Below are 26,403 nucleotides of genomic sequence, written 5' to 3' on the forward strand. Positions count from 1 at the left end.
TATCTGGAGCCATTCCTCTATCTGACACACAGAAAAAGGAGGAGAAAACATGGGGAGGAAAAGGATGAAGGAATTTCAGCCAACCGCTGTATGAATTGCTGATGGGACCTGAGTGACAATTTGGTATGCAATTGTCAGTGTCAGTCACAGAGACGCTGTCATGTCTGAGTCGCGTCATGTAGAGCCAAGCTTTGGTTTGTCAGAGGACAGTTTTACATTCCATTGTCCAATCAGCATCAAGCTCGTATTTAAATGGGGACTAAATAGGGTTTTGTTCATATATACAAACACATACATTTGCATTGAGTTCGGACCTTTTGATTGTGGCGGAACCCGAGCAATATTTCAACTAATGTGGACTGAATGTGGCGGAAATGCAAATCCAACGCCGTCCCCTTTTCACATTCAAAGCTTTTGTGGCCGCTGGGCATTGAGGGTGGGAAAAACCTCGAGGCGAGGGGCTTCCACAGGCCACTCGTCCGGGCTGTGAATGAACCAGTGCCCAAGCGGGGAAAGATGGTGTGCCAGTGGTGCGCTCCCTGCTAATTGATTGCCTCTACTAACAAGAGCATAATGTATTCTATTGTGATCATCCTTTGCCCACGTTCATTAAGCCAGGAAGCAGCGTGATCTTTTTCTTTTTGTCTTGCTCCTGCCCCCTCCTCCCCTTCCTCCCATCCTCTTTTTTTTCTCTCGCTCCTCTCCACCCCCCCCTCCTTTCTCCCTCTCCCTCTCTCTCTCTCTTTCTCCCGTGCTGGATGGGAAAGGTGATGCAAAGGTGGTATGACAGGCAAAGCATCCCTCACCACCCCGAATGCAAAAACGAAGAGGAACAAAGGACAGATGGAAGGAATGGAGTAGGTGGCTGGTTGGATGGTGCTGGAAGGAAGTAGGGATGAGAGGATGAAGGGAGAAGACGAGGACGAGAATGGTAGAAGAATATGGAAACAAAAGGAAGAAGGCTGGAAAAGAAGACAGAATACAAGTGTGGAGAAAAAAAAGATCAAGTTCAGAGGAGCACCTCTCCCCCATCTCCCTCCATCCTCTCTCTTTTTCTGCACTCTCCACCCTCCCACTCCATCCTCTGTTCCTGTCAGGTTCCCACTCGCTCCTGCTCTCTTCTTTCTTACCCACCCCCCCCACCCCTTTTCCCCTCTTTCCCCCCTTTTCACCCACCTCCCCTTTTTCCCCGCTTCTGCTCCTCACCCCATCTCTGGATCGCCTGTTAATAAGAGCTGGCGGGACAATAGTGCCATTGTTGGCCGTGTTTGGGAACCCCGGACTGAAACAATCGCTGTTTACCCAAGCAGTGGCACAGCCCGGACCCTCTCCTTCATTACAGCCTGGGCCGAGTCTGATTAAGTCTGCTCCGCAAGTGCTACAATGAGACACTGAGCCAGCCACCAACACTCATCCTCTCTCCTCTCTCTTTTGGCTCTCCCTCTGTGTCCTTCTCCAACCCCTCTTTTTCTTACAGTCATAACTTTATTCTGATTTTTTCACACTCCGATTGCAAGTCTGTCGCCCTCTGAGCTACTAATTATTCATCAGCGTTGACCAGGAGAATCATATTAACCACAGCAAGAGAAATAAACACCGATAAGTATAAAGAAACGGAGCAGAGATGGCGTACAAGTATTTCCAAAACCATTAATCTGATCTATTTCCAAAATGACCTTCATAATCTAGGACAAAGCTAATTTCTATATCAAAAATTCCCACTAGGTTTGAACATGCTGCAGGCTGTAGCAATTTGACTGACTGCTGAGGAATAAGAGAAAACTCTCTCTCCATTATGGTTCGAGATCATAAAAAAAAAATCGGCATTGGAGGTAGCGTTATGAAGCAGATGCTCGTGGCGGAGACTCACTGAATCAGTGCATTGAAAGGCTTTTCACTCAGCCACGTCCCTCAGCTCTGTGGCTTGTAACAGAAGCATGCTAGCAGCACTATGCAAAACAGCATCATGAATATGCGTAATTAGGTGGGACTGGTGTAATTTTTCTGGGTTATGGGATGTGACATTTGTGGAGCAGGAACATACATCAGCGTAAGCACGACTGACAAATGCGTAATCCCCTTTCTCTGCAATAAGGCTTCTTTTTTTTTTTTACACTTCGTAATGCGGAATATAGTTGGGCTTCATACGCTTAACGGCTGCATGCAAAAATGCAGAAAATCATCCGGATAATCATAAACATGTAGTCGTGCGTGCGCAGACGCGCACAGTTGGTTACATAAAGAGACTAGAGAGCACACTTTGCATATGGCGCTGAAATAAATCTGTGCATTTCAACCACGGATACAAGCAGCACAACAACAGAGATGGATTTTTACACCATAGGAAAGGGAGAAAGTAGGATATCAGATATTTTTATCAAAGATAATGGAGGAAAGGGTTAATTAATAAATAAATAAAATACAATATGGCCCAGTCTTGCGCGGCAGATGAGCACAAAGACTGCTATTGCCAAGCAACACTGTTAAAAAGGACCGATGTGCATGGATGTTTAACATTATATGCTACTAGATATCGGTTGGTAACTATTGCTACTAGCCACCAGGGAATGCAGCACAGCTAAAGCAAATTTCTCTCCATTCGTACCAATTTTTATATGAAATCCCTGGAAAAGAAAAATCTAAGCATCCATTGTAATATATGTTTTTTTGTTGCATTAGTATCCAATTCAGATGAAAGGAACCGAACATGTGAATGCGCAATAAGGACATGGACATGGGCATAGGTACACTGACAAAAGCATCTATTAATAATTGGATCATATTCTTACACAACCAGACGCACGCACACACAGAAATGCGTGCACACTTTCAACACACCTCTCTCGCTCTTCAGAGAGAGCCAATTTATAGATACTGTACTGCACCCCCCCTCTCACCACCTCTCGCCTCTCTCTTTGCCTTGCCATGCCCCTTTCCCTTTCCCCCATTCACCCATACACACACACACCGGCACACACACACACACACACACACCACCCTGCCACAATCCACCGCCCTGCCACACATACGGAAGGGGAGGACACATCCCTCATAGCACCCAGGAAATTAACTTGACATTTGATGCAGACAGAAAAAATATATTTCAGTGGGGGGAGGGAAAAAAAAACAAAGTGTACTAACGCAGAGATAGCATAAACCCATCCCCTGTTCACCCTTCCCCACCCCACCCCCCTTAAGCCCAGGGACGCATTCGAGGGGGATTTCAGCGATCTGCAATGCAGACGCCACTGGGTGCCCACGGAAAAAATGAGCTTCATCTTTTGCCTGTCCTTTTCAGTGTATGCTGTCTGTCCCTCTTTGTTTCCATCTTTTATGATGCCGGCGCTCCATTTTCATATCCACCTCCCCTCCCCTCCAGTTTGCGTCTCTTTTTTTCCATTTGGGAGGAAGTTGAAAAAAAATGTAAAACAGTGTTGGAGGATCACTTGATGGTGCGTGCATTTGAAATTAAGGCACAGGCTTCAAGCCGCTCCTTGTGAATACAAAAAAAAAATGAATAAGATGTTTTGAATTGTTGTTGCCATGGCGTTTCTTTCAATTTAGCATTCATCTTCTAAAATCCTGACCACTGTCGCACCATTACATCCCTGCATTGAGCTATTATATCCAAAATGCTTTGTAAATCTGGGTTAATCACTTTTAAATAAACAACAAACATACGTCCACTGCTTGCAATTTAATACGAAGAAAAACTAACCGTCCTTTCATTTACTCAGATTACAGTGCGATTCCAATTTCAGGGCGAGCCGCGTAGAAAATAGCGTGCAGCGTGATCTTGCATATGCTTGATAAGATTAACGATCGCATCAAAGGCCCCGTAGTAACCTCGGCAAGGAGCCCAAACACCACGAGCGAGAGCGGGCCACAATTAATACATCATTACAGTTTATACCCGTGAACACACAACACACAGCAAGACCGCCGACCAGCCAGTGTCTGTCTCAATCTCCCCGGCATTAGACATGCAGGAATGTTAACATCATTATGCACAATTGTGAATGTCTGTCTGTGCCCTCCCCCTTTTCTTCCCCTGCCATATTGTGTCTGCTGTGTGTGTGTGTGTGTGTGTGTGAGATGTCTAAGAGGGCGGCATTATTTAAATATATTGTTTTTCGTATGCAAGATGAAGCAAATTACATATTGTTGTATATGAGAGCCTTTTACACATGGAAGTGTTAAACCACATTTACATTAATATCCGCATTTTGTCGAGGGAAGTGATGCTGCAGGAATTCATTTGATGTAAATATACTTTCTTTGCAAAATGATTGAATTTCTGTTTTAAGGTTTGATTACATAATTCAAGGATTTATCAGCAAATTAGCAACATTAGCATCAAAGCTTTGAATTAACTTGCCTCACTTTGAATATTGCAGCACACACACATTTTGAACTCTCTGCAGTGCTTTGTTGTATCATGAATTGTAGAAAATATAAAGGATTTAGTATAAAGTAAACTGACTTTTATTAAAAACATGTATGTTTTTGTACGTCCTGTGATGATGCATCTTTGCTGCAGCCCCGATGCTGTAATTAGGTGCTACTTTTTTTAAATACTCTTGTCGAATCTCCAGGAAAATAAATATGAGCATTCTGTTCTTGTGGGACTGACCTATTCCGCCATTACCTAATCCAGACGCTCACTGCCCGCGCTCATGAAAATGTCACATTTTTGATGAAGCTGAAGTTTTTAGCGGGAGGGCGAGGAGGTGAGGAAGAGAAGGATACATTCATTAGCGTCGCTAATATCTGCTCTGCATTTCTCCGAGGCGGCGTCGCCAAATTATTGCATCATCCTAACACGTACACGCACTGCGATGCTGTGTGCAGCCGCCGAATCACATTTGCATTCACTGCCTTTTGAATTAACACTTTTTGTTGCAGCCAATATAAAAGAAACAATACAAAGCTGCATATTATTTAAGCATTGTGGCAGATTTAACCAGGGAAGTCTACACATTCTTGTTTTGCAGAAGAGATTTAGAATCGCTTTCAAAACCAATATATATTTCTGCCAAAACTTAAAGGAAGATTGTCCAGCAAGTGTTGTATACAAAGTCCTTGGCATCCCTCTGCTTACACAAACAGCCCTCCTGCCACCTCGCTGTTCCTCGCTGCCAGCGATTTGCATTCATTTGCATGATTTTACGATGTGCATATCCTTTGTTCTGACTGTATGATGATGCAGAAGAAACCCTCCCTACGCAGCGCTATTACACGGCCCGCTGAAAGCTACTTGGATATTACTTTTTCTTTTTTTTAAAACCTGTAGTTTTATCTGTGTAATTATAAATTGACGAGACAAGATTTCACACAAATACTGGACTGATCCTGTGGCACAGCGGCGATAATGTAGTGCATCAGAATGAGGAGGAAAAAGATGAGCATGTTGTAGATTTGTGGAATTTTTGAGCAACCGTGGAAAGGACATATTGTGCTATCGCTAAGAGGCATGAGCATCTGCGATATATGGCACAGGGAAAGGATTGCATCCAAGCATGAAATATGGAATTACTTGACAAATAGGAAATAGGAAAATTATAGATGGAAACTAAATCATTGTAAAGGAAACACATTTTATAATATTTCCTCTTTTCTTCCTTCATAAACAATTAAGCTTTATTTACTGTACTCTGCACAATTGCTCAATTTGATGTTTGTGATTGGACCTCCTGCAAAGCCTGTCTGTATTCTGGCATCTTTTGTTCTCTGTTGTTGTTTTATCAGTGCAGACAACATGCACACTCACACACCTGCACATACAACATTGACGGTTTAGCGCTCCTTAATCATGCAGGCACATGCAGACGACTTCATTAATCGCAGTGGGCTTGCACCGATGATACAGAAGCCGGCCTACACTTGAGGGTTTATATTCACGAATGCGGGCGCCATATTATAAATACTCTCCCCCGCTGGCGCTGTGAATGTAAGCAGCTGTACTCCAAATATGCATGCCTGATAGATGATTATGGATATAGCATAGGAAATGAAGCAATGCAATGTAAACAAACCGTGCTGTTTAGTAAGCAGCCTGTATTTTCATCGGTGCTTATGTCAGTGTTAGGGCAAAATTTGTAGCGTGAATGTTTTTGTATTATATGAGATTAGAAAAATATTAACCATGAGACATTTTTGAAAGAGTGAAGAGAAACGTCACCCTCAAAATAACATCCTTGTGCTCATTTCAAGTGGGAATATTTACTAATGTTGCACATTTGGATCTGCGAAGATGAAAAGCTGTCCTGGTTTCCTGTTTCAACTTCAAACCCATGACCCCGACATATTCTGCACACACGCCAATAGCTGATGGGGGGTTAGATGTTAGAAGAAAACATATACCTTTCTAACTGAATAATGCAAAGTCACATATAGGGGGTCTGATGATCCCAACACACTTTAAGGGCTGGGCTTTTAGCAGAGAGAGCGAGGTCTGTCTGAGGTTACAGTTCAGTACGTATGAAGTGCGGTGAAAACGTTTGACGCTTCACAGATGTTGCATTTACTGTCTCTCGTCGGAGTCTCAAATGAAACTTGATGTGTTTTATTTTTTAGTGGTCGACATTTAAAGCCGTTGACCCGCCTCTACAGCTTCCTTTTAACGAATGCCCGGCAGTTTTTTTTTAACTTTTCTAACCCTTTAATATCTTTGGACAACCTGATTAACACCAACAACGATCCTGGCTACTCACAAAAGAAGCAGCATTCATTAACGCTGAATAACAATCTAAGATATTCCATTTAAAGCATTGCTATGGTTACCAAAGCTTTAATTCTATACATGAAGGTAATTTGTGGAGTTTCCTATAAGACGCGGAGTCTCTATAGTATAGTCTAAATGGCTACAGACTATAGCGCCGACTCTTCCTACCCGATGACTTGCCCTGACCTTCTAATTGGCCTTTCTGAGCATCACACCGCATGTGTGAGTATTGGGAGTAATTAGGACGAGTAACAGCACCGCGCACTGAGGCCCATGGGCGCTGACATACCACCTCAACTCTTCAGCCACTTATTTTTTTCCTGTCTTAGCATCTGCAAGAAAGAAACTTTTGACTGGGGGAACACGTAGAGTCACTCAGGTACATGTATTTAGTTGACTTTTTGTGTATTAACCACTGGTTGGTATGGTTCCATATCATCAAAGGCAAAAGCATGGCATAGGAACCAAGTGCACTGATATCCTGACACTTAAGCCCATTAGAGGTCATCTACTCATAGGGAAATTGGGGTCAAAGTTGAAATACAGAAAGCACAGATCGTGACCAGCGGCTGCTGCCAGCTGATATAATACATATTTCCTTGTCCTGAAAGCAAGCCCAGCTCATTAAAATGTTTGTCCGTCTTCAATAACACAAAATGTCACATTTAATAATGGCCGAAGGTCTAATTGATGGAGCAAGATGTTCCGCACGCAATGCAAACAATGCCACGGCCGAGCCCAATTAGTGTTACTGCGAGGACTCAACAGCTAGTGGAAATTTAAAAAATCACTTCCTGGTCGTAGCTACTGTTAGTGTGTGTGTTTTGTTGTGTTGCTGTGATGATGAACAGTGAACAGTAACCTCTGTTTCCCCTGTGCTTCTTGTCTTTGGTTTGGACCACAGGGCAAAGAATGGGTCATGGGATTTGATATTGCCCACGATCACATCGCCTGAGCTCCCTTCAAACCGCTGTTATTCTGTTTACTGTGTCCTCTGGACCACTACTAACATCTATGCCTTTATCCAACACACACACACACACACACACACAGGGGCTAACTTTGCTGCAGGCAAACAGACACACACGGACACACACTCGCACAACAGCAGAGATAGACACAGAGGAGAAAAACACTCACTGCCAACAAAGAAATTTAGCTGTTTTTGACAAAATGATCAATAATTTGTTGTAATTTCTGTCAGATAAATATGAAAATCATCTGTAAGTGGTTTGTGAATCTGAAAAATATAACATAAGTTGTTTCTACAAATTGTTGCAAGCAAATACACAAAAACCAAATGTTTCCATGGTATTGCACATGCCTATACATGTATACAATATAGGCTACTTCTCTATACACACATAAACACACATGCATTTCAGTCATCAACCCAAGCTCACCTCATGTGGGTCCATTTGAGAGCAAAATCCCAAAGATCTCGTGTTGACCTCTGCTCCCTGCTGCCTGCAGTCCTCCACAGCTCCCACTCCCCATCACTGCAGCAAAGAAAGACACACGCACACACACACAAGGAAGGAGTGAATACGTGTATCAAGAGGTAACCTTTACATGTTGAATAACTCTTCCTGAGCAAATCACAATTAACATGTTTCCACTAAAAAAAAGAAAGGAGGGGAGAGCAAACACACACTTCTATCTGTGGCAGAGGAAGGAAACAGAGGTAGCATTTACGGAGCTAAGGATTCAAATTGGCAATAACTTTGTGCAAATGTCGTCTCAACCTTTACACTTTGCCACAAATACAAACGTCAAACTTGGGGCCTTTTATATGGCACATGAGCGGCTGGTTTACAGATCATTTGAAGGTCATGGGAGGTGCTTTGTGTTACACTTCAAATTTTATATGAAACCTTCTTTAAATGTTAACTAGAGAGTCTAAAGTCGCTTCATTTAAATACCTCATATTAAACTGGTAATTTGGTCTAGGCAGTAAAGTCTTCAAGGCCCGTGTTGTTGAACCCAGCCACCCTTGACTTGTGCCTCCTCTCGCTAGAGTGAGGTCAAAGGTCAAATGTCAAGGCTAAAGGACAAGTCCATTAGAGGTCAAAGGCAACTATTATAGATTGTCTTTAGTTAGCCTGAGACCTGTTTGCTGACCTTGCACGGGAACATGCCGATGAACTTGAGTGCTTTCTATTTTATTTTTTCAAAGTCTCTCGTTTATGCGTTGATATATTTTTTAACAGTAAGCAGGAATACAAAGTGTTACACTGTACAGCTCCTGTCTCCTACGTCTCTTTCCTGCTGTGTTCCCGAGTGATCGTGAGGCTCTTCTGGCATGTCAATATCAAACTGACAGATGCCACATTTTATTAGAGCTCCATGTCAAAGCGTGCCTCACACTCACACACACGCATAGCCACTCGCTCGCACTGAGAGCCCTACTGTAAGGCTTTTTACATGGCAGGATTTAATAACACAGAGCACACAGAAGTCTTATGATTTAGTTCTCTGTTTTATTTAGATTTTATACAGCCTTCAAAAAAATGCATTAAAATAAAATATCCTGAAAAAAAACATTTAAATTCAATGAACCCTTTAGTCGCTATAAGAAGAAGCGATGCAAACAGTTAGGATCTCTTTACACAGGTCATATTCTCAAACACTCGTTGCAGTGTTCAACACAGTTCTGAGTGTGTTTTGCGGTTGTGTGGCAAACCAGTGTGTGTGTGTGCGTGTCGAGCCCTACGGCAGGGTTTAGGGTAACCATACAGCTCCCCCCCCCACCCTCCACCTTCAGCCCCGTTCCCTTTGCGGCTTGTGTGGCTTGTCTCATCCCATCTCCCTCCTGCTCCTCTATCTCCCTCCCCTCCCCAACCCCCCCTTCCTTCTCCTCACCACTGTTCTGCTTCTAGCCTACATGTGTGTGTAGGGTGGGTGGAAGTGTTGGGGGGGTGGGGGGGTTACACTGGCGACGGCGGTGCCAAGAATCAACCCCTGTGTTGAAGCAGGTGATGATGAATATAATGTAAATCGTGTAAAAAACACACACAGGAGTTATTCACACAGAGAAGGATTTCGTAGAGCGGAAAAACACACATTATGTTTTAGTAACTCGCTCTGATTTTAAACACAGTGTAAGATATTTCAAACAGGAAACACTACATATATCTTGGAGTGATACCGAGCTGTGCCTCCCTCACATCGTGCGACTCCTCACCGATTGCACCTGCTTATATGACAAGAAGAACCAGTCATAGAACAAAAGCATTTCCTTCCACGAGAGGTGTGTCTACTCTCCACCCCGGTGGCTCCCAGTGTTTCATTATCCAAAGTCGAGGTCTGCTTTGCCACCTAGCTCCCCCATGCTGCCTGTCTCATTTCCTCCCGGTAACAATCCATTAGCCAACGCCAGACTCAAACACGCACACGCTTAATTATTCGCACTTCTTTGGCAGCACGCCGGGGCGTACCACTCATCAGAGGAAACGGGGATACAGGGGAGGGAAACAGCTGATATTGTATGCATGTAAAAAAGGGACAACGCGCTGACTATGTAAGGACACGCAGCTCATATAGATATATCTGCCTATAAACAACACGCTGCACTGACACACAGAAATACGCATGTATGGACAGAAACAAATGTGCACGTTAACGACAAATATAAACCAAAACTCAAACTGCAATAATAGTCAAATACCTCTGATAGCACACCTTCCTAAACTGAACCGTAAGTGTGTGCGTGTGTGTGTGTGCGTCAATGCCCCCCCCAAAATAGGGATGATGTGTGTTATAATTCATCTTGAATAATTTCCTGCACATTCTTCTTCATGCTCTGCCTCAGGAGCACTTCAGGATGAAAGGAATGCTAATGCTGCGTCTGTATCTCACTGAACAATGTGTGTTTGTGTGCTGTAAATGTGTGTGTGTGTGTTAGTGTGTGTGTGTGTGAGTGTGCCGCCTCACTAAGCACATTTATGATAATTAACAGATAGGGGAGGTCAGCTACGGTGTGTGTATGTGACAGTGAGAGTGAGGAAGAGAGAAGGAGATGGAAAATGAGGGAGGGAACAGTAAAGCGCTGATTTACATACGCTGGAAATACTGTTACCGACTTCCTCTCTCTGCTTTGTGGCATTTGTGTTGTCGGGTGTTTTTTTTTTTTTACATTTAAAAAGATAGGTTTCCTCTCACAAAAGCAGACTGCAACTTTAAATTGACAATTAATCACCACAAATAGACACATAAATATATGTAACTTGATATATTTAGAGATGCTGTGTGTTCCTTTATAATGTAGCCAAACCGAGCTCAATGACAGCCGGCCTACACACGGTTTCTTGGGCTTAAAATAAATAGAAATACTTAATTGACATTCTTAAATTATAAATAAATAAGTTCTAATGACTGTGGTGCTACTATTAGCACCCGTGCCCAATAAACGGCGTGCAACAGAGAGCCAAGCACAGGCCGATCTCGTAGATGACAGTAATCGAGGGAATTAATACATGGAAATGAAATGCTCAGCATGCACAGCAGCCGACGACAGTAATTGAATAATTGACTCTCACAGCTCTGTGTTCCTGTCCATATACCCGCGCACAAATTTGTATGCGTTAATGTGTATGCGTGCGCGTGTCTATGCCAGCGGACATTTTAGGTCTACCCTCCTCACACTCTCACTACTGCCAAACGCCTTAAGATGGTGGCACCTTGAGGCAGAGAGAGACACTCGTAGAGAACCTCCTCCTCCCTTTCCCCCTTCTTCCACCTCGGGTCCTCACGACAACACAGGACAGGCCCCCCTTCCTAACCCTTAGCCCCCCTAATAAATATTTAATTCACCCCTCTCTAATAAGGATATTAGGCGAGTACACCCCAGCCCTGGCGTATATGCATGAGTCCTTTCTCATCAAATTTACATAAAAGGGCCAGATGCTAATGCGAGCGTAGCAACTACTGCTCACTATTCTATAAGCGCTGGTACTGGCTCTCCAGTCCGAGAGCCCATATAATTTAATTGCCGAACAGCATATATTTTTCAAATGGTTCCCCGTATTCAAATTGCACCGAGGCCTCAGTACCATATGCTTTACAAAGCGCGCAAAGACGGGCATATTTTAATTGTAGTGGCCGCATGTCTACAGTATTTATGCTTACTTAATGCAGCCTGAAGCCCCTCCCCTTTTATGCAGTGATCCATAATACAGGCGTGCTTATGCATAATATGAAAACGGACGAATCTGGATGCGCAGACAATGAACACGGCGTGTTCCGTTTAACATATGTCAGAGCTCGTTGGAATTATCTTTTAACAACAACAAAAATAAAACTATTTCAGGTTTAAAACCTGCAATATGCTGATCGTGTGAGGGGATATACTGATGGCAAATTAAGAGACACACAAATAGTGTTATCACTCAGAAAAAAAGTACATCCAGTGCACTGTATGTTAAAAAAACACACCTCACAGACCACTTAAAGGTAGAGTAAAGCATATGGCTCGAGCGCCCCGATGTTTGTAATTAATAGAGGATGAATAATGCAGTGACACGAGATATATTATTTACACCCTTTCATCTTCGAGGAGGATTCAAAGCATATTTCAGATGCAATTATACTAATTTATTTATAGTGCATAGTATTTGCATAATCAAAAGCCAGTGGAGCACAGAGATGCTACAGGACAGGCTGCAGCAGCTTTAGACATGAAGTGCTAAAATAGCATTTATACACACAGGCTTATTGTGCACTGCTGCTGCCACTGTATGGATATCTAATGATGCACTTACACAGCTGAGAGTGTATTCGACTAGTTGTTAGTGTTATTATAAATACAAAGTGTATCATGTGGCATTTTCATCATGTTGTGCGTTCAGGTTGATTTGTATGACAGCATCATCAAATGACTCGAGTATGAGCTCACACAGCACTGACTGCTTGTTTTAAACAGTTACCACCATGTTATCTATATTATAGATTATTATTATTTATGTTTTTTAAGACTGAAATTGCAAGTTCTTCTTCTTAAAATTATTTTTGCCTTCGTATTTGATTTATTTATGTATTTTTAACCAGGGATCAGGTTTAATGGTCGGTGCAAGAAAGGAGAGAAATCTAGAGAGTTGCTTGTGAGCATCCTGGGGACTATATTAGATTTATTTAAATGCAAATTCGTATCATAATTGGGTCAACCAAATTTTGTCTTCACATACTTTACCCTTAAATGTTGCAAATCTCAGCTAAATGGACAATTAAGGGAATAAACACAAGCGCAGATTTGCAGTTGTTGATAAAATTAGTCTGTTTCATTTTTTCTGGGACTCATTTTTAGTTGTAGGCACTTTGTAGTTTAACTGTAAAAGTTTGTCTGTACACATTTTATGTACGTCATAGAGATCCATTTAATACTGTAAGAGCCAAACAATCCCACCAAGCCGCACCACGACAAACAAACCCCGCACACACAACAACTTCAAACACATTATCTTGCATATTAACAGATCGTTGACAACGCGTAAGAGAGCAAGGTGCCTGTCTAACATGTCGGCCGTGCGTATCCACGCAGTACGCTGAAGGGGAGGGCCGTACAGCGTGGCAGAGCACAGCATGCCCGCTGCTCCCCACAAGACGCTCAAGTGGCCATGCATGATGTCATTAAAAAGGGCCCAACCATGACATTCCTCAGTGGATTATTGGCAAGTTATGGCTTGCTGGTCTGTTATGGAGGGAGGTCGATCGGATCCCTGCTAATCGCCAATGACACCATTAAGGGAGCCAGTGACACCTTTTGCGTGCTTGTGTGTCGGTATGTGTGTAAGAGACGGACGTACGATCTTAGCCTTATATATAAACCTCAAAGTCTCACAGCCTAATGAATTCATGGCTAAAACTAGAGAAACTTGAACTAAAACAATTAACCAATGCATGCGGCGACCTGACAGGAAACATTTAAATAGCGTAATGTGTGTGTACGTTGAGAAAGGGAGTGGGTGGCACTCTAGTTTCTCGCGTATAGCCCCACACACACATGCACAAACACACACACACACACACACACGCACAGAAAGCAGGAATCTGTCCTGCATTGGCAGGGGCTGATGCTGCCATGCGCACGGTGATCTCACCTACGGTTGCCGTGGCGACACCAACCAGAGGGAAAAGCCTTATTGTGTGTGCGCATGCGTGTGTGTGTGTGTGTGCTTGTGATTGTGACAGAAGCTTGAGCTGGAGGAAGAGAGGGAGGAGGAGGAGGAGGAGGAGAAGGAGGGCCTGCAGGAATTCACATTGTGCCCGGCTTGTTTAAGGTTTATGCCTCATTCACTTACTACCTTTTATCAGAGGGGAACACTGAACCGGCCCTTTCAATTATCAAGGCAGTAAATTCAGCATGGCTGTGTCGTTAAAAAAGCAGGCCAGTGGTTTAATAGGGAAAGGGCCAGTGTACGGGAAGAGGAAGGGGCCATGTCGATTAATTTGCATACGCTATATGGAGAGATGAAGATAAACAGGAAGGAGGACATGCAGGGAGACATGCTCAAGCTCTGACAGTCATACATGCATGTAACCTGCACACACCACTGTTCTTATTGCTCCTCCAAAATAAACTCCCCTGCTCCTACCAGCTGGTATTGTTGAATTCTATTAGTGATGAAGAGCTAACTCAGACTATAGGGGTCATCTGCTCATCAATGGGTGGCGGTGGCCCGGCTTGCTCCACAGCCATGAATGCACTGAATTCATTACCCCTGGTGCACAGATGGTGTCTGGCTGCCTGTCTCAAGTTCAAGTTCATGTCCAGGAGACGCACACACACACGGGAAGAGAGAGACAACATGGCCCAAGCCAGACAGACAGACGTTGTTGACTGAGACACAGCTATTGTTCCCCCTTTTCATCAACATGATGTAGTGGCCTCACTAGCTAGCCGAGACGCCTCGGTCAGTTAATCGCTGAGACAAAACATGCATGCAAACGCAGACGTACATGCAGAGATGCACATGGAGCTTCTCGCCCATTAAGGAGGATGAAAAAAGGCTCTGCTTTTCGGCTCAATAAAATAGCTTTGGCTAACGCTGCTGATGATGCTTCACGCTAGCTCTGAATATGACAACTTTCTCAACTGAAAAAGAAGCATACATCCAGCCACTGTTATTGCAAATCTGATCTGGGAAAAGGCCGCAATGAGGAGCAAAAAATCCAGACATGTATTACATATAATAACAAATAGCACCCGTATGACGACTATATTCACGCCTTTTGTCTAGCGCAGAAATTACCCATGGCACATACATATTATAAACCTGCTCCTGCACCTGCCATACAGGCCCAGAGGAAGCACATAAAAAAAAACCCCGCTCACGCTCACGTAAAATATGCTGATTGCCCGTCCAATGAATATGAAAACACCGTTCCATGGTCGCCATGGTTTTTTGTTACTCAACAAATCACGTGACAACAATGGCTGCGGCACAGTATACGTGTGAGCGTGGAAGGAGGGCACAGCCAAGCAGGCGCGTAGCTCCCTCATTTACTAAGGAGAAGTAGAAGGGACTGTCACCACCCATCTCTATAGTCAAATCACACGCCTGTTTTTATGAATATATGGAAATTTGGCACGGTGGAATGAATGGACCAGCTTTTTTTTCTCCCTGCAACATGCTACGTGTATAGCGTGGACGTTACAAATAATATAAAAGCATAGTTTGGGCCGGCTCAAACACTACAAGACACAATCCAGCCTCATTTACAGACACAGAGAGAAAAAGAAATGCACCTTTACACCATCAGGTTAGCTGTAAATTCCAGTTTAGAGGCCACGTCATCGTCACAAATAGAGACGCTTCATTATTTTTAGGGACTTAAACCAGCAGGGGTTTTCAGTGCTCATAAAAAGCACTAATGTGAAGCAAATTGCCGAGATTAACTTAATCTCCGGAGACAGGTAGCAAAGACCTGCATGCAAACCGCTGCCAACGCACTCTGCATCTCCCCCCCCACATGCAGCCCAGGAACACTTCCAGAGGCTGAGAGGGGGAGATGCATGCAAGTGTGATTTGCAGCGATGATGCTCAGTACAGTGCAGCTCACAGTTGCATTGCATTTCCTGTTCACTGCGAGGACTAAGGTGCTTTGTTATGTGATGCTTTGAAGGATGGACCTTCAGGTAAGTATTGTGGAGGGATGATTCAAGCCATAGTGAATCTACTGAATACTGGCTGTAAGCCTCTTAACCTCTAAAACAGAATAAACACAAGCTTAAATATAGAACAACGGGAAAACATTCTGCTATAAGAAAAATAGAAACACATTATGTAAAGGTTCGAGAAGCAATCTGGATGCGGTGTTGTTGCAAATTTACTGGCTGATATAAGCTGGTGGCTTGGTTTAGAGAGTTTTTTTCTTCTTCTCTGGGCTGACATTAAGTGTGGCCCCCAGACTTGGAAACAGTGTCCCCTTTCATAAAGCTTGAGGACGATTTCAATCGACTTAACCGAGCACAATAAGACTTGTTTTATTCAGCGCTGCTCAGCCCAAATTGTGTTCTCAAATTTTCTTTCGGGTAAACGACCTGGTATTGTGTGCCGTCTTTGACAGGGGTCGGGAACAAGAGACACTAGTTTTGTCTGACGGTGTGAGAAAGTCGGCAAGGGACCTTTTCAGCAGAGGCGGTGTTGAATTCAGCCTCTGTGGCTCTGCTTAACTCTGCACTCCAATAATCCTCTGTTGCAAAATAGCCAGATTCACAGATTTGTGAGTGCATGCTGGACTTGACTTAATCAGATACCTGAAATTTTAAAGAAGTACACACTTTCACCGAGGGTGCGTGATTGAAGATAAAATGTATTCTCAGCGAGCAGGCGTGTTTTAAACACGTGGCCTGAGCCGGAAACAGTCTGTCATCTGACAGAGCCAGCAGTCATCCAGTGCATAACAGCCTCCTCAAGCTGTGTGTATGGGTTGGAAAAAATTGCATTACTTATTTATTGCAAAATAAAACCCATGCAGCTTTAAGCTTTAGTAAAAAAATGTAAAAATATATATTTTATACAATATTTTTTGATATCAGAGAGTGGCCATATTTCCTAAAAATCTATTCAAATGTTGGGTTTGTAATTTAAACCACTTTTTTCTCTCACATATTTATGTTGCTTCTATAACATTTTCTTGCAGCAATTTTAATCTCACATCGCTCTCGTTCATGGCCAAGTTCAGACACAAACAATGCACCCTGATGTCACCTATTCAAACGCCCCAGACATCTTTGTGCAACATTATCTGCGCTCTTATTAATTCTCACGAGAAGTGAAAACGGCTGGATCCGCGCGCTCGAGAGGGGCCATGCAGGATTACAGAGTTGCAGCACATCCCTTTCAAATTCATAAACCCCGCATAGTTTTAAGATAATGACCCAAAGTCCTCATTATCAGTACAATTGGCGAGACATTACGCATTCAGGACCGTTACTACTCCAAGTTTAGGAGCGCCGCGTCGGCTGGGGCTGGGAAACGTCGCCTCTTTCTTTGGGGATGCAGATGAGTCTGGTGCACTTGACGTCTTTTCATGACCCCTGTCGGCCCCCATCCCCTCCCCTCCTCCCAGCCCCTCCAGGCCCTCACGGCGCTGTCTGTCATATTGGGCCGGGGCATGGCATTGCCACTTGCCCCACCGAGCGTGGGAATGGGATCGTCCAGTCGTTCACATCTCCTGCACTGCGGTTAACGGAATCAATTAAGCAGGCCCGACCCCCCCACGTCTCCCCAATCCCCTCACTCACTCCCTCCCTCCCTCCCTCTTCTGTCACCTCCCTCCTGCTCCTAACCCCACACTCCCCCACCTCTCTCTCTCCCTCTCTCTCTCTCCATTTTTGTCAGTTCACTATACGTCCTAATTATTACTGTTTGGGATGCCAGCGCCGTTTCCTGGCCGGACTCGATCATGCTGAAATTTAAAAAAAAAAAAGCGTGTAGGTGCACGTGGGATTTTACAGAATCTCTAAATGTCACCATGTGACTCTATTAAATTCTCAAGATAAGCTTAAATTTCATTCAGATGAAATAAAAAGTAAAATCATAGCTCATGTTAGAGGATCAAATAGGCTATAAATATTAACGTGCAATACCTGCCCTGAAGGGAAGTTCAGTGTGTGTGTGTGTGTGTGTGTGTGTGTGTGTGTGTGCATTAACATTTAAATATAGTTGACTGTACAACAATAATATGCATCATGTCCTCTGAAAAAGTTCTTAATTAAATTAACGGAAGTGCACAATTAAAGTTCCCTCCTGATGAGAATATCAAAATAAAATGAATTCAAAATAATTTCAAAATAAAGTCAGTGTTATGAATAGCTCTCGCATTCTGTGGTCCATGGGAGGGGAAATAGAGCACGAGTCCTCCACAAGTCCTCGACGAGTCTGGAAGTAGTTTTTACTTTCGGTTATCTAGCTTTATGACGAGCAGAACACTCATACAGCTAGATAACCAAAGATAACAACCCACTTCCCATCTTCAGCAATAATCCACATGTTCATTTCCTCTTCGTGGGCTCCAAGTTTCCACCTCTCAGAACTCAAATATATTAAGCAAAAGTCATCAGCATCCCTTTTCAAGTCACATTGTGCATTATATTCCTTATATTCCCACTATTGCACAGCCCGGACTGTCACACACACACACGGTGTAAAAAGGCGGCAAATCTTGGAAAAAAAATGATATATTATCCCAATGTTAATGTCACAGTCACTTGACATTAACCAATATTACTGAGTTGAAGCAGGCCTTGAAAATCGCGGGTAAGGTGCAGTCATCCTTGCACAGGGGCCCTAATTTGCAATGCAAATAGCTCCAATCCCACAAAAGGCTCTTTCGCCTCTATTAAGTCGTTGTGGCAGCAGCAATAGATATCCTGTGAGGCCGGCGGAGAAGAAACACGGCGGAGAAGGGGGGAAATCCGGTTTCCTGTGGAAAGTGCAATAACGGCACAGGGAATTAGGACGCAAATGTGTCGGATTATAAAGACAGAAGCTTGTTTTTTTGCCCAAAGAGTGTCAGGTTGTCCTTTCACATCCAGGAGCCGGTGACTCTGAGCCAAAGGGTCCGTTCTGCAGGTTGCATGGTCGCTCGGTCTGAAAAGAGTGTAGGGGGGGGAATAAGGGCCATCCCCAAACGATAGGGGGGCTGGGGGTGGCCAAAATATGGACCAACCCCGGTGAGGTCAAAGGCCTCGGACCACGACAATGTTACTGCGGTGATGTCATGAAAAAAAAACGCAAATGCACCCTCCTTTCCATGCACAATCTCCATCCATCCATTACACAGCGCGCGCTGGAATAAGTCCGCCTTGCATCGAGCAGTGTGCCTGCTTTCTCTCTCACACAGGGATGAAAATGGATGACAGGGAAACCATATGTTTTTTTTTCTTAAACAGAAAGAGAGCGATTCAGCTGCTTTTAATGGGAGATGCGTAAAGATTAAGCCAATTTAAAAAAAATATATCAAACAACTGAACGAAGGGAGCATCCTGGAGCGTCTTCTGTCTGTCCAATCAAGGCGATATTTTCTATTCGCAACAACACGCTACCCACTCGCTTATCGCCTCTTTCCTCATACACAAGGCACCCGTACAGGAGTTAAATCGCTCTCACGTTCTCGGTTTTGCGTCGAAATCCTTTCTAGCCTCGTGTGTTTTTGTCATCGTCGCATCCGAAGGGTAGACTACAATGCTATTCGGGTACAGGCTGGGTGAAGAAGTCGCCTCGCAGCGGAATAAAGCCCCAGCGCTTCTGCATCGTGCACGCGTGCTAACCTGCTCACTTTCCCCCGCCGATACACGAGAAAGTATAGTTAACGGATAGCTCGGCACAAACGGGTCAATGTATGGGATCTTTGGAACTGAGTCAACAATAACAGGCAGCGGAACATGTGATGGATCATGCGCAGGAGCATGAAGCTGCAGGGTACCGAGTCACTTCATGGCACCGCGTGCACAACTTTGATTCTGTTTGGACCATATAGCACTCCAATTAAAGGGGGGGGGGGGGGGGTTCAGCTCTTATTGCAGGCAACTTGATTCATGTGTGTGAATTCAAGTGAAATATCATGGTGATGAAGTAACACCGTATTATTTTCAATGGCATCATCTGCTTTTTTTTCTCTCTCTCTCTTCAGGTGTCCCATTCACTTGCTGTAGTTTTGCATCTGACTCTCAAGTTTACTCTCGTTTGGTTTGTGGGCGGGGCAAAGCAGAGGTGTCTTAATGAGCGAATATGAGTCACGAGGCCTGTGCATTTCAATAAGGGATTGCTTCCTTACTTTGTACCTTTTAAATGTTTAGCCACAGCGTTCATCTTTCTAAATCCAGTCATACATTAAATAACATATTCCATATTATGCGTATGACACAAGCTAGCAGCCTGAATATGCCCAAATGTCACCTGTATAAAGAATCTACCAAAAGAATCTCCTTTTACGCATACATTGTTCGTCTCTCCATTTCTCGCCCTGCATCGCCAATTTCCCCTCATCCACAGTCATTGTGTCCCCCTGATGAGGACGCGATGAAGAGTAAACTGCAAGGCCAACTTGATATCAGTGCGATCAGCATTATAAAGCGCACCTCATTAGGGTAAAGGAGGCTTCAGAACGGGCCTCCCACACAGAGGCCAGGCTTTAATCACTGCACACCAGTTTTTAAACTCACAACCTGCTGATCCTCTTGAAATTATAATAAGCTGTATTTCCGTAAAGGTTAACGACACAGTATTGATGAGTCGAAAAATATCCAAAGGGCGTAATTGTATTCGTGTTATAAGTTGTTTGAGCAAATGAGGCTTTCGTGCGTAAAAACATGGATAAACAAAACAATGAAGCTTTGTGTGTGTGTGTGTGTGTGTGTGTGTGTGTGTGTGTGTGTGTGTGTGTGTGTGTGTGTGTGTGTGTGTGTGTGAGACGTTATTGAACCAATGTTAAGCGAACTTTTAACTTTTGTTTTAGCAAATAATTTCCATTTAAAAAATAGTTGCAGTTATTTTTAGTGAGGTGTGTTTCTGTGCGTAAATGTGCCTTCCCATTTTGTCATTTCTCGAACACATCGGCACATAACTCCCAGTTCTCACACTGTATCCAGCCCAACAGCAACAGACAGTGTCTTAACTGGTATTGAAATGGGCCTGGTAATAATGATTATTTCACACATTACCAGTTTTAACGAGATGTTGTATTTTTAAAAAAGCGAGAGGAAAAGAAGCAGATAGCCAGAGACGCGTCTGCTGCTTTATATATACACACTGGCGAATAGAATTGGAGTAATTTGCAAAAGGCAGAATTCAACAAAAGAAACCTGTCATGAAGTGCCCAATATTAAAGTTATCATTAATAATACAAAGCACAAACGTGAGGCAGCCTTTACTAAGTTACCGGACAGTTTGAGTGCGTCTAAAAGGTGCCAAAAAAGTCTAATCAGTGCGCCTTCATTTCAGAGTGTGTGAGGAAACAATCACGCTCCCAAACTTCAGATTTCCGTCTAAATACGCAGAATCTCTCTTCGAATCATCAGTCCTTTGCACCTCTTCACAAAACATCTACGTTTAATTTCTGTTTTTTACCAATAGCCTTGTATTTAACTTTTGCGCACATGGGAAGCCTTTACGCACCAGATTTTCTCTACGCAGCTTATTATACAGGCACAAAAGTTGCACTTACTTCCTAACGGTGAGTCAAATCACTGCAGCCGGCCGGAAAGCGTCCCAAGCAGGAGAAGAAGAGCGGTTGGGTCCGTGTGTACCGTCATGTGGTATACGTTCCCCTCAAAGATCCCAGCCGTATTATTTGGTGGGGGGGCATCACTTTAAAACTGCCGCTAACACTCGGTAGCCTGCATTAGGCGTGCTTCAGCTGCTCTGTGCAAAGCACGAGCATATCCCCAGCACATGATAGCCGAAGAGGAGAAGAAGAAGCAGGAAGGGATGGGGAGAGGGAGAGAGACAACTTTCCCATAACGTCTACAAGCACCAAATAGAAAAGTGCATGCACAGTTGAGCTCTCAGAGTGTGCAAGTTTTTTTTTCTCCCTGTTGGTGGTGGTGGGGTGGGATGAGGAGGGAGGGAGGGGGTGATGATGATGATGATGGGGAGGAGGAGGAGTGGTGGGGGCTAGGAGGGGATGTAAAGTCCATCCTTCTGTGTGAGGAGAGGACGTGCTCTGAAATTCAAACAAGTTCCCTCGGTTCTTTTGTTGCACGCACGAACTGAGGCAGCATTGTTCGCGCTTTTGGCGTGGACCTCTCCCTCCGGTTCCCCTGACCAGGTTACGAAGTGAGCCTCGCAGTTGGGTGGTAATGAATTTGCTGCAGGCGTATTCGCTAACGCGCTTTGACAAACGGAACGCATTTACCGGTTTTTCAGACAGAGGGGGGAATGATTTGCTACATGCAATTCCCAAACTAAGTCTGGAATGAGGCCTATCATACAAAGGAAGGGGAAAATACAGCACTTTAAAGTTCACTCCAAAGGTTTGATTGGATCTGTGTGTACAGTTCGGGGCCTGTGCTGGACCTGTGAATTCACCTTGCTCCCAGAAGCCTAATAAGAGGTGATCTGATAAGACTCGCACAGAAGCGCGCGTGCCCCCTCCCAAAGTGGACACACACACACTCACGCAGCAAAGAGAGAGAAAAACAAGGGAAATCTATCACACAGAAAAAGTTGGAATGAGCTGACCTACTTGTCTGTAGCCTGTACCAGTAATCCTGTGTCTTCAGCTCATTCTCTTGGTGATGACACACTTTTTTTTTGTTTTTGTGAATAAATTATGATGCTTGACTTTTTCTGAAAAGCGAGTTGGAGCTCTTTACTCTGCAAGAAAACCACTTCTCCCCACCTCTGGCGCAAACGCGTCAGGTTACACCTGCCCTGTTATCATTTCACCAATACAAAAAAGAGATATACTGTATATATTTTTCTTTTTTCATAATGTTATTATTGTAAACGTTGGAAAACCATCATGTGACTGCAAGAACAGCAAACGCAAATCAACCATTTGTTATATTACTCCCCCCTTCTCTGCCTAATTGCAGGCGTATCCATTAGATTCAACCGGATTCACGTTTTAGTTTAACAGCGAGGGCACGTTCAATGACGTAGACAAGCATATCAGCTACGTGCAGCCATATTTAAATACATCAAGGCAATTAGCGCATCCAAATATGCAAATCCCGCTTACTACATAGTCCGCCCTGCTGCAGTCGGAGTAATTCCCCCCCAGCCGGGTCTTGGGTGTTTGATTGCCGTTTTGAAAGCCGACACAGCATTGTTTGTTTTTTCCAAGAGGCTTCGTTAATGTGACCGGGACGGAGCGGAGACATGAAGAGAAGGGGAACCGAGGCTCCTGCGTGGAAAGCCGCCCATGCGTAATGAGACGAGCCGCTCCGCCATTCTCTGTTCTCGGACGCCGTTGGCTGTGGTGTGCGTATTATTTTCAATATTGATGCATATTCAGTGGATCGATTTGCATTACATACTTCTAGCTCAGTGTTTATTTGTAGTCTTTTGCGTTACAGCAGATGTAAAGCGCTTGTTTAGCCTTTTATAGCGATTACATTTAATGCGTAAAATGTCAGTATTCATATTCAAATTGTAGCCTAATGTGATATTAACAGCAGATACATTAAATCGGCTTCACTTCAATCTTATTAACTGGAATTTTCTTGATTCTGAAAGATGTAAATCGGCGGAAGCCTTTGAATACTCAAATCCGGCATGCATGAACAAAGAGCTCTGTGCTGGGCAAACAATGGAGGAGATGCAGAGGTAAATCTGAGCAGGCGAGACTTTAACATGGAGCTCAGAGCAAGAGGAGAACACGGGCAGGCTGTGCACAAACTAATAACCAAAAAAAGTCTCCTGCCCAGTTTGTAAGAAAGCCAGTGACGCAGCGCTGACATTTAGGCTGCAATTGCTCTGGCTGTCTCCTCGGTGTCCGTGCACGCGCACAGTGGTGCCAGGGACGAGCGCGCGGAAGCAAGTGCAGTGCGCTTTAGAGATATATATCAAGAATAATCGCATAATATAAAAAGAAATCATTCCAATTTAAGCATCTCTATTACGTCTTTTTTTTTATTTAACAAATTGCACTTATTGCACCTCCACCTCTGTTTTCTTAGAGAGCGCGTGCCCTAAATCAAACGTTTTAACTCACCTCCAATTAACACAATCCGGTGCTGCTCCTGCTGCGCGCTTGTTTCCACCAAGTTGTTGGGACGTTTTCCGGAAGGACAAACTTTCTGCCACCAGCCTGAGCTGATGCAGTCCCTATAGGCTACTCCCCTCGTCATTGAACCCTGCTCTCAATCTGCTCGTGGCTCAACACTAGTGGTCAGGCTGGCTCACGTAAACACATTCAAAGCCACAGGAGTCCGTTTCCCCACCTATGCTGGGCTACTTACTATAAAGAGCAACATTTTTCCTATATATGATGTTACGGAAATAGGACATTGAAGAGTTCATTCATCATCCTCTGATTACCTGCGTTTTCATCATCACCTCCCAAAATCTGAAGGACACACACACACACCTTCGTTTACCCTCACAGGGCTCGTGTGTGTTTCACGCTTTTGCTGTAGACAAAATCAAAGCATTATTCTCCAAATGAGGCTGCGTTTGTGTTTTTATGTATTGTTTTTAATGCCAGGTCGACGTGAGAGCAGATTTTTACAGGGAGGGGGTTTGGAAAGGTGTGTGTGTGTTTGTAGATGATTTAGCAGAACTTGTGTAACCTCTTATTCTTTCGATTGGTGAGTGTTGCCTTCCCCTTAAAACCGAATCATTCGTTAACATCATTTCTTTCTGGGAAAGACGGACGTTCAAAATTAGCAGTGTAAATCACACGAGGTCTTTACTTTATTTCTTATTACTTCAGTGTTTCTATTTCCGGTGCTTGACCCATACACATGCGTTTAATGAAGGTTGGGGAGGAGAGAGGACCGCTGCTGGGTGATCTTTAGGCTATTTGAATCACGTCATTTATGGACTTCGGGTTCGCTGTTTGTGTTAATGAAACGACCTGGTTGCACTGAATGGAACAGCGTGTTGTTTTAATAGAGCCATCAGGCCGCGTGCTCGAGCCACAGATAAACAACTGATTCCAAACTGGTGAGGAGACGTGGTTTAAAAAAAAGACGATCATTTTAAATTATATCTCCATTTCTCTATAAAATGCTCGCATACGAAGACACGAGACAATAATTCGGCTACAAACAGATTTAATAAAAATGTAATCTAAAACGAGGAAAGCAAAATAAAAATGCTCCGTGGTTTTACTTTTAAGAAAATATCCGCGTGCCGGAAAACACTTTTTTCCTCCCAATTTTAAGGTCAGACATCAGTGTGTTGCGTTGCAGTCTGTTGAAAACAACAGTTTCGTCTGGCTCTGAAAACACTGTTTTGAAATAGTTGTAATGAAACACCTCCAAGATAAAGAAGCAGTTAGTTATTTCTCCAATAGCAAACCGGTAGATGGAAAGGTTAGGAGCCTCCTGCACGGTGTAATGGTCATCACTTTGCTTCTTTTATTGGACAGGCTTAGTGAATTTTATTACTATTATTATTATTATTTTTATTATTATAATTTGTATTATTATTATGCTGTTTTTACTTTTTATTGCACAATATCCTTTTTAAAACTCTTATCTGAAACATGTATGTGTAGATTTCAATCGTCAAAAGTACGAAAGAAATATTCCCTCTCCCAACACTCACTCACCGTGAGAACTGTTTGTGTGTCGGTTACTGACGTACACAAGCTGATTTATGTTCGGTCTGCATGAAAAGCATGGCAGACTGAGGAGGAGGATGAAGGATGAGGGATGAAGGTTAGTGGGGATCCGGCTACACGACTAAACGCTGACATCTAGTGGTGGTTTTGGAGAACGTCGCTGATGGCAGCCTCCACTGTCACTGCAGCACACGCGTGCACATGCCACACAACCGAGTAGGATCATACACATTATTAATGCGTAACAATGAGACACACATAATGCATGCACGTGACGAGTCTTAAAAAATACAAGATGTTCACTTGATCCTAAATCACCGCAGTTTATTTGCCGGATGTGTGGATCCTACAAAATAAATGTAGCCACATGTATAAAAACACTTCCTTTTCTGTTCAGGGATTGTAGTTATTTCATCTTAATTGGGTTTTATTCAATTTCAAAATGCAGTCTGCTTTATTTGAACGATAGAGCTTGTTATTTCATATGTTTTAATATTTTCTGACCTGCCTCTTGTTTTTTTATTCGCCTCGTGTCTGTACGTTTTTACCAGATTTAAGAAACCTGCCTGTTAAATCTGTGACGCGTCTGCTGACATCACCCTGACCTTTGAGAAACTGTGAGAACTGTTGTCACAACAGATTATTTCTGACATGTAATAAATTATATTGTGCCTACAGTGACTTTTATCAGCCGTCTTCACCACAGGCTGCTGGAATTTAACCCTCCGAATACACCGTAAACGCTGGAGACTTAATGTAACGAAGCAGTAGATGGACGTCATGAAGAGCGGCCTAATTAAAAGCTGCCAAAAGGCCTCAGGAGGCTTAAATTAGCGGACAGTTATGAAGAAAAGGTAAACGGCATTATTACTGTAGAATGTGTAAAACTATCACACCACAAAACTCACTGATTAAGAAGACACACACCCTATCGGAATACTGCA

General features: G+C 43.6%; 1 long non-coding RNA gene across 2 annotated transcripts in view; it reads right to left on the reverse strand.

Moving 5' to 3' along the window:
* Window positions 1-23,961, reverse strand: part of LOC138610717 (uncharacterized) — a 39,474-nt gene extending 15,513 nt beyond the window's left edge. Inside the window, exons 1-2 of one of the 2 annotated variants that reach the window (XR_011309584.1) lie at window positions 23,885-23,961; window positions 8,128-8,223 (exon numbers count right to left, since the gene is read on the reverse strand). This is a non-coding gene — a long non-coding RNA (uncharacterized lncRNA). Of the gene's footprint in view, window positions 1-8,127; window positions 8,224-21,391; window positions 21,738-23,884 lie in introns of those variants that run through there. The other variant, XR_011309583.1, reaches the window with a different exon arrangement.
* Between the last annotated feature and the right edge of the window lie 2,442 nt (window positions 23,962-26,403).

Source organism: Semicossyphus pulcher, unplaced genomic scaffold (genome assembly GCF_022749685.1).
Source record: "Semicossyphus pulcher isolate SPU_LCO1_2020_fin unplaced genomic scaffold, fSemPul1.0.p SCAF_6, whole genome shotgun sequence".
Taxonomy (NCBI): domain Eukaryota; kingdom Metazoa; phylum Chordata; class Actinopteri; order Labriformes; family Labridae; genus Semicossyphus; species Semicossyphus pulcher.